The following is a 12,981-nucleotide window of genomic DNA, read 5'->3' on the forward strand; positions in this document are numbered from 1 at the left end:
ATAAATAGTTTAAAACACTAAGTAGAAGAGTAAGTGGACATGTATTTGGTGAAAAGAGGTTTATTTCGCTATTGCTTTGTACTGAAAGACATTATGGGTTTTGTGTTGACATGGACACTGAAATTCATTGAAAATGCTTAAAGGACATTGAACTTTGTATATGTAAATCATAAGAAAAGAAACATAAGTGTATTTGAAATGGGAAAACTTTAGTAAATTACTGCAAGATCCTTGAACCTGACAAGCCGTGTCCTCCTTTTTCTCCTGCATCACAGGTTGTGTTACAGGAGTCAATCTGTTAACCACGGTGCTGTTGCTACGGTACCTGTTACATCAGCAAAGATATATAGTCTTATCTTTTCCTGCAATTCTTTAATTCTGTTGTATTAATATCAGCATGTAACCTGTGAGTTGAATACTAACAATTGTCTCTGAATGACCAGCTTGGATACAACTGGGAGTGGAGACGTTTCTGTTCTTTTGCCTCATAGTAATATTTGGCTTGTTCCTCCTTGGTCATATTTTTCCACTGTGGACACACACCATACTATCCATTAGTATACACACATGCACATATGTACACTGAGCAACATGAATGTGCTCTGTGCATTTTGTACTGTGTAACACAATGAGTGTGTCACTCATGTATACTTACTTTCTCTCCCAGAAACTGGAGCACCGTGGCATTGTTTGACACCTTCTTCTGCATCATGATCATTTCTCTCTGTTCCTTCACAAACACCATGAAAGCATTGGGTGGCTTCTTCACATACGGCTTTTCATTTTTCTGGGGCCTGCAGTTTATACACAATAAGAAGCACAGAAATGTAATAATAAAATAATAATGAAATAGTGATTCCACATGTGTATATATATTCATATTCTTCATGCTGTTTTAACAATTCTTGTACATTATAATATATTATTTTATATATTGTGTATTCATATGTATATTGTGATTACTGTGTACTGGAGAGTAAAGGCAAGAGAGCTCTAATACTACAAACTGCTCTTTAGGATTCCAATCATCCTCTGAGGTGGCTTTTCTATATGCTAAACTTTTTGTTTTTAAAAATAGAAGTTATTATAATGTGAAATGACAAGTTGTCAGAACCAGTGTTGCCACAGTTACTTTGAAAAAGTAATCCAATTACTGATTACTCCTTGAAAAAGTAACTTAGTTACTTTACTGATTACTCAATTGTAAAAGTAACTAAGTTAGATTACTAGTTACTTTTTTAGTTACTTTTCCCAGCTGCCGACAACAACCCTCTGCCATCTCAATCAATCAATCAATCAATCACTTTTTTTATATAGCGCCAAATCACAACAAACAGTTGCCCCAAGGCGCTTTATATTGTAAGGCAAGGCCATACAATAATTATGTAAAACCCCAACGGTCAAAACGACCCCCTGTGAGCAAGCACTTGGCTACAGTGGGAAGGAAAAACTCCCTTTTAACAGGAAGAAACCTCCAGCAGAACCAGGCTCAGGGAGGGGCAGTCTTCTGCTGGGACTGGTTGGGGCTGAGGGAGAGAACCAGGAAAAAGACATGCTGTGGAGGGGAGCAGAGATCGATCACTAATGATTAAATGCAGAGTGATGCATACAGAGCAAAAAGAGAAAGAAACAGTGCATCATGGGAACCCCCCAGCAGTCTACGTCTATAGCAGCATAACTAAGGGATGGTTCAGGGTCACCTGATCCAGCCCTAACTATAAGCTTTAGCAAAAAGGAAAGTTTTAAGCCTAATCTTAAAAGTAGAGAGGGTGTCTGTCTCCCTGATCTGAATTGGGAGCTGGTTCCACAGGAGAGGAGCCTGAAAGCTGAAGGCTCTGCCTCCCATTCTACTCTTACAAACCCTAGGAACTACAAGTAAGCCTGCAGTCTGAGAGCGAAGCGCTCTATTGGGGTGATATGGTACTACGAGGTCCCTAAGATAAGATGGGACCTGATTATTCAAAACCTTATAAGTAAGAAGAAGAATTTTAAATTCTATTCTAGAATTAACAGGAAGCCAATGAAGAGAGGCCAATATGGGTGAGATATGCTCTCTCCTTCTAGTCCCCGTCAGTACTCTAGCTGCAGCATTTTGAATTAACTGAAGGCTTTTTAGGGAACTTTTAGGACAACCTGATAATAATGAATTACAATAGTCCAGCCTAGAGGAAATAAATGCATGAATTAGTTTTTCAGCATCACTCTGAGACAAGACCTTTCTGATTTTAGAGATATTGCATAAATGCAAAAAAGCAGTCCTACATATTTGTTTAATATGCGCTTTGAATGACATATCCTGATCAAAAATGACTCCAAGATTTCTCACAGTATTACTAGAGGTCAGGGTAATGCCATCCAGAGTAAGGATCTGGTTAGACACCATGTTTCTAAGATTTGTGGGGCCAAGTACAATAACTTCAGTTTTATCTGAGTTTAAAAGCAGGAAATTAGAGGTCATCCATGTCTTTATGTCTGTAAGACAATCCTGCAGTTTAGCTAATTGGTGTGTGTCCTCTGGCTTCATGGATAGATAAAGCTGGGTATCATCTGCGTAACAATGAAAATTTAAGCAATACCGTCTAATAATACTGCCTAAGGGAAGCATGTATAAAGTGAATAAAATTGGTCCTAGCACAGAACCTTGTGGAACTCCATAATTAACTTTAGTCTGTGAAGAAGATTCCCCATTTACATGAACAAATTGTAATCTATTAGACAAATATGATTCAAACCACCGCAGCGCAGTGCCTTTAATACCTATGGCATGCTCTAATCTCTGTAATAAAATTTTATTGTCAACAGTATCAAAAGCAGCACTGAGGTCTAACAGAACAAGCACAGAGATGAGTCCACTGTCCGAGGCCATAAGAAGATCATTTGTAACCTTCACTAATGCTGTTTCTGTACTATGATGAATTCTAAAACCTGACAAACTCTTCAAATAGACCATTCCTCTGCAGATGATCAGTTAGCTGTTTTACAACTACCCTTTCAAGAATTTTTGAGAGAAAAGGAAGGTTGGAGATTGGCCTATAATTAGCTAAGATAGCTGGGTCAAGTGATGGCTTTTTAAGTAATGGTTTAATTACTGCCACCTTAAAAGCCTGTGGTACATAGCCAACTAACAAAGATAGATTGATCATATTTAAGATCGAAGCATTAAATAATGGTAGGGCTTCCTTGAGCAGCCTGGTAGGAATGGGGTCTAATAAACATGTTGATGGTTTGGATGAAGTAACTAATGAAAATAACTCAGAACAATCGGAGAGAAAGAGTCTAACCAAATACCGGCATCACTGAAAGCAGCCAAAGATAACGATACGTCTTTGGGATGGTTATGAGTAATTTTTTCTCTAATAGTTAAAATTTTGTTAGCAAAGAAAGTCATGAAGTCATTACTAGTTAAAGTTAATGGAATACTCAGCTCAATAGAGCTCTGACTCTTTGTCAGCCTGGCTACAGTGCTGAAAAGAAACCGGGGGTTGTTCTTATTTTCTTCAATTAGTGATGAGTAGAAAGATGTCCTAGCTTTACGGAGGGCTTTTTTTATAGAGCAACAGACTCTTTTTCCAGGCTAAGTGAAGATCTTCTAAATTAGTGAGACGCCATTTCCTCTCCAACTTACGGGTTATCTGCTTTAAGCTACGAGTTTGTGAGTTATACCACGGAGTCAGACACTTCTGATTTAAAGCTCTCTTTTTCAGAGGAGCTACAGCATCCAAAGTTGTCTTCAATGAGGATGTAAAACTATTGACGAGATACTCTATCTCCCTTACAGAGTTTAGGTAGCTACTCTGCACTGTGTTGGTATATGGCATTAGAGAACATAAAGAAGGAATCATATCCTTAAACCTAGTTACAGCGCTTTCTGAAAGACTTCTAGTGTAATGAAACTTATTCCCCACTGCTGGGTAGTCCATCAGAGTAAATGTAAATGTTATTAAGAAATGATCAGACAGAAGGGAGTTTTCAGGGAATACTGTTAAGTCTTCTATTTCCATACCATAAGTCAGAACAAGATCTAAGATATGATTAAAGTGGTGGGTGGACTCATTTACTTTTTGAGCAAAGCCAATAGAGTCTAATAATAGATTAAATGCAGTGTTGAGGCTGTCATTCTCAGCATCTGTGTGGATGTTAAAATCGCCCACTATAATTATCTTATCTGAGCTAAGCACTAAGTCAGACAAAAGGTCTGAAAATTCACAGAGAAACTCACAGTAACGACCAGGTGGACGATAGATAATAACAAATAAAACTGGTTTTTGGGACTTCCAATTTGGATGGACAAGACTAAGAGACAAGCTTTCAAATGAATTAAAGCTCTGTCTGGGTTTTGGATTAATTAATAAGCTGGAATGGAAGATTGCTGCTAATCCTCCGCCCCGGCCCATGCTACGAGCATTCTGACAGTTAGTGTGACTCGGGGGTGTTGACTCATTTAAACTAACATATTCATCCTGCTGTAACCAGGTTTCTGTTAGGCAGAATAAATCAATATGTTGATCAATTCTTATATCATTTACCAACAGGGACTTAGAAGAGAGAGACCTAATGTTTAATAGACCACATTTAACTGTTTTAGTCTGTGGTGCAGTTGAAGGTGCTATATTATTTTTTCTTTTTGAATTTTTATGCTTAAATAGATTTTTGCTGGTTATTGGTAGTCTGGGAGCAGGCACCGTCTCTACGGGGATGGGGTAATGAGGGGATGGCAGGGGGAGAGAAGCTGCAGAGAGGTGTGTAAGACTACAACTCTGCTTCCTGGTCCCAACCCTGGATAGTCACGGTTTGGAGGATTTAAGAAAATTGGCCAGATTTCTAGAAATGAGAGCTGCTCCATCCAAAGTGGGATGGATGCCGTCTCTCCTAACAAGACCAGGTTTTCCCCAGAAGCTTTGCTCAACATGACAATGATACCTGTTTTGCCAAAACTCACTTTATAGTCACCCTTTCTTGACTTCAATGAAAATAAATACTTGTTTTATAAAAAGTAAAATAAAGACCTCTTTCTTGACCTCATATTTAACTGTTGACAGCACTGTAACAGTAAAACTTGCAATTTCGAACCTACATTGTTTATAAATGTAACTATTAAATTCATTCTAGCATTTTTCTAACATTTAAATTCTCTCTAAATATTTTACTTGTCGAAATTAATATTATTTTAAGTAGTATTAGTAGTTGTAGTAAAAAAAAAGGCTTCAAAACTGGACCTTTAATCTAGGGGTGTTGTGAGGGGGGCACATCCCTCCCCCACGCCCTCATTCCATCTGGATTCGCCCCTGCTTTGGCGTTTGAGCACAAAGAATGGATAACATTTATTTATGCAGAAAACGTGACCAGATTTACAGGTAAGAAAGTTTTATTGTGTTTTCACATCATGTGGTCCTCAGAAAGAGAGTTTAGGTGCATTTGAGTGGAAAATAGTGTTAGTTGTTGACGCGTCGCGGAGGATCAGCTGTTTTAACGTGCAGATACGGAGCGGCTCAGCTCTAAATAAAGGAGGAAAAAAGCATAAAAATGTCTTTGTAAAGCTCAGTGCAGGTGTACTGATCACCGCGCTTTAAGAGGAGACGACGAGTCGAGCAGCTGCAAAAAACCGTGGATGAAAAGCTCACAGCTCACTGAAAGTGTGCAGTTCAGTCGAACCCCGACCTCCTGCCCACAGACCAACTTTAATGCTGCTGTTGACCCACAATGAAAAAATAATAGTAACGCACAGTGACATGGAGAAGTAACTTTAATCTGATTACTGATTTGGAAAGATTAACGCGTTAGATTACTCGTTACTAAAAAAAGTGGTCAGATTAGAGAGCGTTACCAGCATCACTGGTCAGAACAGAAGTCTGACTGAACCATTAGAATGAACAGGTGGGAGCAACTGTTATATATAATAGAACCAATCCTATAACAATAAAAGTATTGATTCATCAAAGTTGGTGGTAGTTCACGTACTGTGACACTGATGGTCGAGTTGGTGTAATCGGTGCCTGCAGGGGGGTCGTGCTGGGGAGCTGCTTCTCTGGGACATTGCAAACCTGGAAAAACACACATATAGAAAATGATTACAAGAGGAAGGGGGGAAGCTTTTGAAAGTTCAAGCTAAAAATTGGCCATTCTAGGGGCACCCAAAGGGGAAAAGCCAGGTATGACAGCCCAAGTCCCTTCATCATGTCCAGAAGGCTGGGGAAGTTTGTTGAGTGGGCAATCTCATTCTGGGTTAGCCAGTACATGGTCCTCGGTGAGGCAGTCGGAGTCCGTGGACATTTTTAAGTCAAGACTTAAAACATATGTATTCTCTTTCTTATGAGTAGTTTTTATTTTATGTTTTATTGTTTTACTTCTGTTTTAATTAGGTATTTGAAATGTTTTTATTTATTTATTTAAAGTTTTTTATGTTGAACTGTTCTGTGTGAGGCGCCTTGAGACGGCTTTTGTTGTAATTTGGTGCTTTATAAGCTGATTAAATTGAAATTGAACAACATTTTATTGAGTCTTAAAGTAAATAAATATGAAATTGGTTACTGGATCCTTAAACTCTGGACATAATAAACTCTACATGGTGAATCCTTGATCTCTGGACATAAACAGAAATAAAATGTTAGTTTTTGTCAAAAGCATTTCCTTTCAGACATTATTATTGGCATGAATGTCTTTCCATATCTATGAGCTGAGCTCTTACAGCTGTGCTGCAGGTCAGGTTTATAAAGAATGCAGCACGTCTCATTTTGGGAGCAAAAAAACGTTTTAGTGGGGCTGCAGCTCGCTCCAAAAACTCTGTCATAATTGTGTTTAGAAACCAGTCACCATTTGTTTTATTATACATCTGTGTGGTTAATAAGTAAAATAATCTCCATGCACGATTTGCTCGCGCACGCACATAAAATAAAAAGAGAAAGAAACTCCGCTGCCCCTGCTGTGGGGCTGCTGCTCGCTCCAAAAACTGTCATAATTGTGAAATAAAGGTCAAAAGAAACATAAATCCTCCTCACAGGCTGGCGACCAGAGACAGGACATTCACATCTTCAGTCAAACTCCAGACATCTCCACGTCACTACTCAGTCCCTCCCTGATTGGTCATTGGCGCGACAAGACGAAAAAGTTCAGATTTTTCAAGTTGGGGAGGAGGACAACGTTGCATCAGAATTTTGGCTCTCTGTTGGAACTGTTTACACAGAGACTGCTACCTGCTGCTTTGGACTTTGAACTAACAGTCTTTTTCAAGACTTTTTACTTTTTTTACTTTTTTACTTTTTTTTACTTTTTCACCGTGCTCCAACGCCTAAAAAAGACCTCTAACGGTCGAAACATCGCGACGGAGCACTTTTATCAGCTAACTTTCATCAGCGTTGACAAGCTAACTAGCTTGCTAACGCTTTCGTTTTTATTTTATTTTTTAGCACTGTTGTCGTGCGTTACCTGTGCTGCTCCACAGCCTGTCTAGTGGATTTTTATTTTATTTTATTTTTTAGCACTGTTGTCGTGCGTTACCTGTGCTGCTCCACAGCCTGTCTAGTGGATTTTTATTTTATTTTATTTTTTAGCACTGTTGTCGTGCGTTACCTGTGCTGCTCCACAGCCTGTCTAGTGGATTTTTATTTTATTTTATTTTTTAGCACTGTTGTCGTGCGTTACCTGTGCTGCTCCACAGCCTGTCTAGTGGATTTTTATTTTATTTTATTTTTTAGCACTGTTGTCGTGCGTTACCTGTGCTGCTCCACAGCCTGTCTAGTGGATTTTTATTTTATTTTAGCACCGTTGTCGTGCGTTTGCTGTTGCCGTGCGTTACCTGTGCTGCTTCATGGCCTGTCTGGTGCCTTGACTAAAACACTCCTTCTGCTGAATCACCTCTAAATTATTTACACATTATTCACTTTGCGTGTTTTTAGGAATCCGCTAGGTTGCGTAGCTACTAGCTCTTAGCCGATTTAGCATGGCGGCTTCTCCTGTCTCTCTCGTACTTTTCTGCTCTGGGTGTGAAATGTTTAGTTATTCCTCGGCCTCCTTTAGCAGTAACGGTACTTGTAATAAGTGCAGCTTATTCGTAGCTTTGGAGGCCAGGCTGGGCGAATTGGAGACTCGGCTCCGCACCGTGGAAAATTCTACAGCTAGCCAGGCCCCTGTAGTCGGTGCGGACCAAGGTAGCTTAGCCGCCGTTAGTTCCCCCCTGGCAGATCCCGGGCAGTCGGGAAAGCAGGCTGACTGGGTGACTGTGAGGAGGAAGCGTAGCCCTAAACAGAAGCCCCGTGTACACCGTCAACCCGTTCACATCTCTAATCGTTTTTCCCCACTCGACGATACACCCGCCGAGGATCAAACTCTGGTTATTGGCGACTCTGTTTTGAGAAATGTGAAGTTAGCGACACCAGCAACCATTGTCAATTGTCTTCCGGGGGCCAGAGCAGGCGACATTGAAGGAAATTTGAAATTGCTGGCTAAGGCTAAGCGTAAATTTGGTAAGATTGTAATTCACGTCGGCAGTAATGACACTCGGTTACGCCAATCGGAGGTCACTAAAATTAACATTAAATCGGTGTGTAACTTTGCAAAAACAATGTCGGACTCTGTTGTTTTCTCTGGGCCCCTCCCCAATCGGACCGGGAGTGACATGTTTAGCCGCATGTTCTCCTTGAATTGCTGGCTGTCTGAGTGGTGTCCAAAAAATGAGGTGGGCTTCATAGATAATTGGCAAAGCTTCTGGGGAAAACCTGGTCTTGTTAGGAGAGACGGCATCCATCCCACTTTGGATGGAGCAGCTCTCATTTCTAGAAATCTGGCCAATTTTCTTGGATCCTCCAAACTGTGACTGTCCAGCGTTGGGACCAGGAGGCAGAGCTGTGGTCTTATACACCTCTCTGCAGCTTCTCTCCCCCTGCCATCCCCTCATTACCCCATCCCCGTAGAGACGGTGCCAGCTCCCAGACCACCAATAACCAGCAAAAATCTATTTAAGCATAAAAATTCAAAAAGAAAAAATAATATAGCACCTTCAATTGCACCACAGACTAAAACAGTTAAATGTGGTCTATTAAACATTAGGTCTCTCTCTTCTAAGTCCCTGTTGGTAAATGATATAATAATTGATCAACGTATTGATTTATTCTGCCTAACAGAAACCTGGTTACAGCAGGATGAATATGTTAGTTTAAATGAGTCAACACCCCCGAGTCACACTAACTGTCAGAATGCTCGTAGCACGGGCCGGGGCGGAGGATTAGCAGCAATCTTCCATTCCAGCTTATTAATTAATCAAAAACCTAGACAGAGCTTTAATTCATTTGAAAGCTTGTCTCTTAGTCTTGTCCATCCAAATTGGAAGTCCCAAAAAACAGTTTTATTTGTTATTATCTATCGTCCACCTGGTCGTTACTGTGAGTTTCTCTGTGAATTTTCAGACCTTTTGTCTGACTTAGTGCTTAGCTCAGATAAGATAATTATAGTGGGCGATTTTAACATCCACACAGATGCTGAGAATGACAGCCTCAACACTGCATTTAATCTATTATTAGACTCTATTGGCTTTGCTCAAAAAGTAAATGAGTCCACCCACCACTTTAATCATATCTTAGATCTTGTTCTGACTTATGGTATGGAAATAGAAGACTTAACAGTATTCCCTGAAAACTCCCTTCTGTCTGATCATTTTTTAATAACATTTACATTTACCCTGATGGACTACCCTGCAGTGGGGAATAAGTTTCATTACACTAGAAGTCTTTCAGAAAGCGCTGTAACTAGGTTTAAGGACATGATTCCTTCTTTATGTTCTCTAATGTCATATACCAACACAGAGCAGAGTAGCTACCTAAACTCTGTAAGGGAGTTAGAGTATCTCGTCAATAGTTTTACATCCTCATTGAAGACAACTTTGGATGCTGTAGCTCCTCTGAAAAAGAGAGCTTTAAATCAGAAGTGTCTGACTCCGTGGTATAACTCACAAACTCGTAGCTTAAAGCAGATAACCCGTAAGTTGGAGAGGAAATGGCGTCTCACTAATTTAGAAGATCTTCACTTAGCCTGGAAAAAGAGTTTGTTGCTCTATAAAAAAGCCCTCCGTAAAGCTAGGACATCTTTCTACTCATCACTAATTGAAGAAAATAAGAACAACCCCAGGTTTCTTTTCAGCACTGTAGCCAGGCTGACAAAGAGTCAGAGCTCTATTGAGCTGAGTATTCCATTAACTTTAACTAGTAATGACTTCATGACTTTCTTTGCTAACAAAATTTTGACTATTAGAGAAAAAATTACTCATAACCATCCCAAAGATGTATCGTTATCTTTGGCTGCTTTCAGTGATGCCGGTATTTGGTTAGACTCTTTCTCTCCGATTGTTCTGTCTGAGTTATTTTCATTAGTTACTTCATCCAAACCATCAACATGTTTATTAGACCCCATTCCTGCCAGGCTGCTCAAGGAAGTCCTACCATTATTTAATGCTTCAATCTTAAATATGATCAATCTATCTTTGTTAGTTGGCTATGTACCACAGGCTTTTAAGGTGGCAGTAATTAAACCATTACTTAAAAAGCCATCACTTGACCCAGCTATCTTAGCTAATTATAGGCCAATCTCCAACCTTCCTTTTCTCTCAAAGATTCTTGAGAGGGTAGTTGTAAAACAGCTAACTGATCACCTGCAGAGGAATGGTCTATTTGAAGAGTTTCAGTCAGGTTTTAGAATTCATCATAGTACAGAAACAGCATTAGTGAAGGTTACAAATGATCTTCTTATGGCTTCGGACAGTGGACTTATCTCTGTGCTTGTTCTGTTGGACCTCAGTGCTGCTTTTGATACTGTTGACCATAAAATTTTATTACAGAGATTAGAGCATGTCATAGGTATTAAAGGCACTGCGCTGCGGTGGTTTGAATCATATTTGTCTAATAGATTACAGTTTGTTCATGTAAATGGGGAATCTTCTTCACAGACTAAAGTTAATTATGGAGTTCCACAAGGTTCTGTGCTAGGACCAATTTTATTCACTTTATACATGCTTCCCTTAGGCAGTATTATTAGACGGTATTGCTTAAATTTTCATTGTTACGCAGATGATACCCAGCTTTATCTATCCATGAAGCCAGAGGACACACACCAATTAGCTAAGCTGCAGGATTGTCTTACAGACATAAAGACATGGATGACCTCTAATTTCCTGCTTTTAAACTCAGATAAAACTGAAGTTATTGTACTTGGCCCCACAAATCTTAGAAGCATGGTGTCTAGCCAGATCTTTACTCTGGATGGCATTTCCCTGACCTCTAGTAATACTGTGAGAAATCTTGGAGTCATTTTTGATCAGGATATGTCATTCAAAGCGCATATTAAACAAATATGTAGGACTGCCTTTTTGCATTTACGCAATATCTCTAAAATCAGAAAGGTCTTGTCTCAGAGTGATGCTGAAAAACTAATTCATGCATTTATTTCCTCTAGGCTGGACTATTGTAATTCATTATTATCAGGTTGTCCTAAAAGTTCCCTAAAAAGCCTTCAGTTAATTCAAAATGCTGCAGCTAGAGTACTGACGGGGACTAGTAGGAGAGAGCATATTTCACCCGTGTTGGCCTCTCTTCATTGGCTTCCTGTTAATTCTAGAATAGAATTTAAAATTCTTCTTCTTACTTATAAGGTTTTGAATAATCAGGTCCCATCTTATCTTAGGGACCTCGTAGTACCATATTACCCCATTAGAGCGCTTCGCTCTCAGTCTGCAGGCTTACTTGTAGTTCCTAGGGTTTGTAAGAGTAGAATGGGAGGCAGAGCCTTCAGCTTTCAGGCTCCTCTCCTGTGGAACCAGCTCCCAATTCAGATCAGGGAGACAGATACCCTCTCTACTCTTACTTCTTTCCCTCAGCCCCAACCAGTCTCAGCAGAAGACTGCCCCTCCCTGAGCCTGGTTCTGCTGGAGGTTTCTTCCTGTTAAAAGGGAGTTTTTCCTTCCCACTGTAGCCAAGTGCTTGCTCACAGGGGGTCGTTTTGACCGTTGGGGTTTTTCATAATTATTGTATGGCCTTGCCTTACAATATAAAGCGCCTTGGGGCAACTGTTTGTTGTGATTTGGCGCTATATAAAAAAAAAGTTGATTGATTGATTGACAACGCGACGTGATGTAATATCATGCCACAAACGCGCCAATCGCTCAAAATTGCTTCACTCGCGTTGCTTCATTCGCATTCGTCCGGTGTGAACGTGGCACAAGACTGTGTTCACTTCCAGGAAGTCAAAATTGGGACGGGTCATTCAAAGTGTCTAAAGGCACGACACTAGAGAGCAGAGACTTCAGTCAATGTTTGGTTGCCCTATATTTTTTCTTTTATTATTTGTAAATAATATTCAATAAGCCCCTTATGTTCTTGTATTTTCATGTATGCAGCATTTCAGGATTTTGTACAGGACCTGTTATGTTTGGATTTGATTCATTTTGATTTGATTTGCTTATTTTTAAAGGAGACGCCGTTGTGTCCATCAGGGAGGTGGTGGAGTCATGGTTTGCATGTGATTTAAGAGGTTTTAATTTGTCATCTGATGGTTACTAATCACATTATTCCCTTTGATCGGTTTGAGTGTACAGACTCAGTCTGCAGACGAGTGTCAGGAGGTGATTTTTAGGACTTTTTGTAATTTGTTATGAAATAATGCTGAATGTATGTGGAAATTATTGTTATGATTCGCTTAACGCCGACTTCCTCGTCAGAGGGCTGTCAATCAAACCTCCATCTCCAGAGACGGCCAATCACAGCAGAACCAGTGCTGACATGGCTCCCTCCCCCATAGCGCCACAAGCTTCAAGCAAGAGAGCAGAGCAGAAATCAAGTTCTAGCGGGCAGGGGGAGCGCTGGTCCTCGTGCACAGCACCTTTGCGCCTGCGCGCAGAGAGATAATTTGCGCGCGCAGTTAATATCTACGCGTGAACGCATTTTTTACACGAATGGGGTTTTGTCACTGATCTGACGCCATACCATTCGGCCTCAATCATGT

The 12,981-nt window shown here is 40.1% G+C and overlaps 1 long non-coding RNA gene across 1 annotated transcript; it reads right to left on the reverse strand.

The window, feature by feature from the left end:
* Positions 1-505: 505 nt before the first annotated feature.
* On the reverse strand, positions 506-6,008 carry LOC117522493. Its single transcript, XR_004564226.1, has 3 exons — positions 5,959-6,008; positions 656-794; positions 506-529 (listed from the first exon to the last, which is right to left on the reverse strand). It is a non-coding gene; the product is annotated as an uncharacterized LOC117522493 (long non-coding RNA).
* Between the last annotated feature and the right edge of the window lie 6,973 nt (positions 6,009-12,981).

This window comes from Thalassophryne amazonica, chromosome 12, assembly GCF_902500255.1.
Source record: "Thalassophryne amazonica chromosome 12, fThaAma1.1, whole genome shotgun sequence".
Classification (NCBI taxonomy): Eukaryota; Metazoa; Chordata; class Actinopteri; order Batrachoidiformes; family Batrachoididae; genus Thalassophryne; species Thalassophryne amazonica.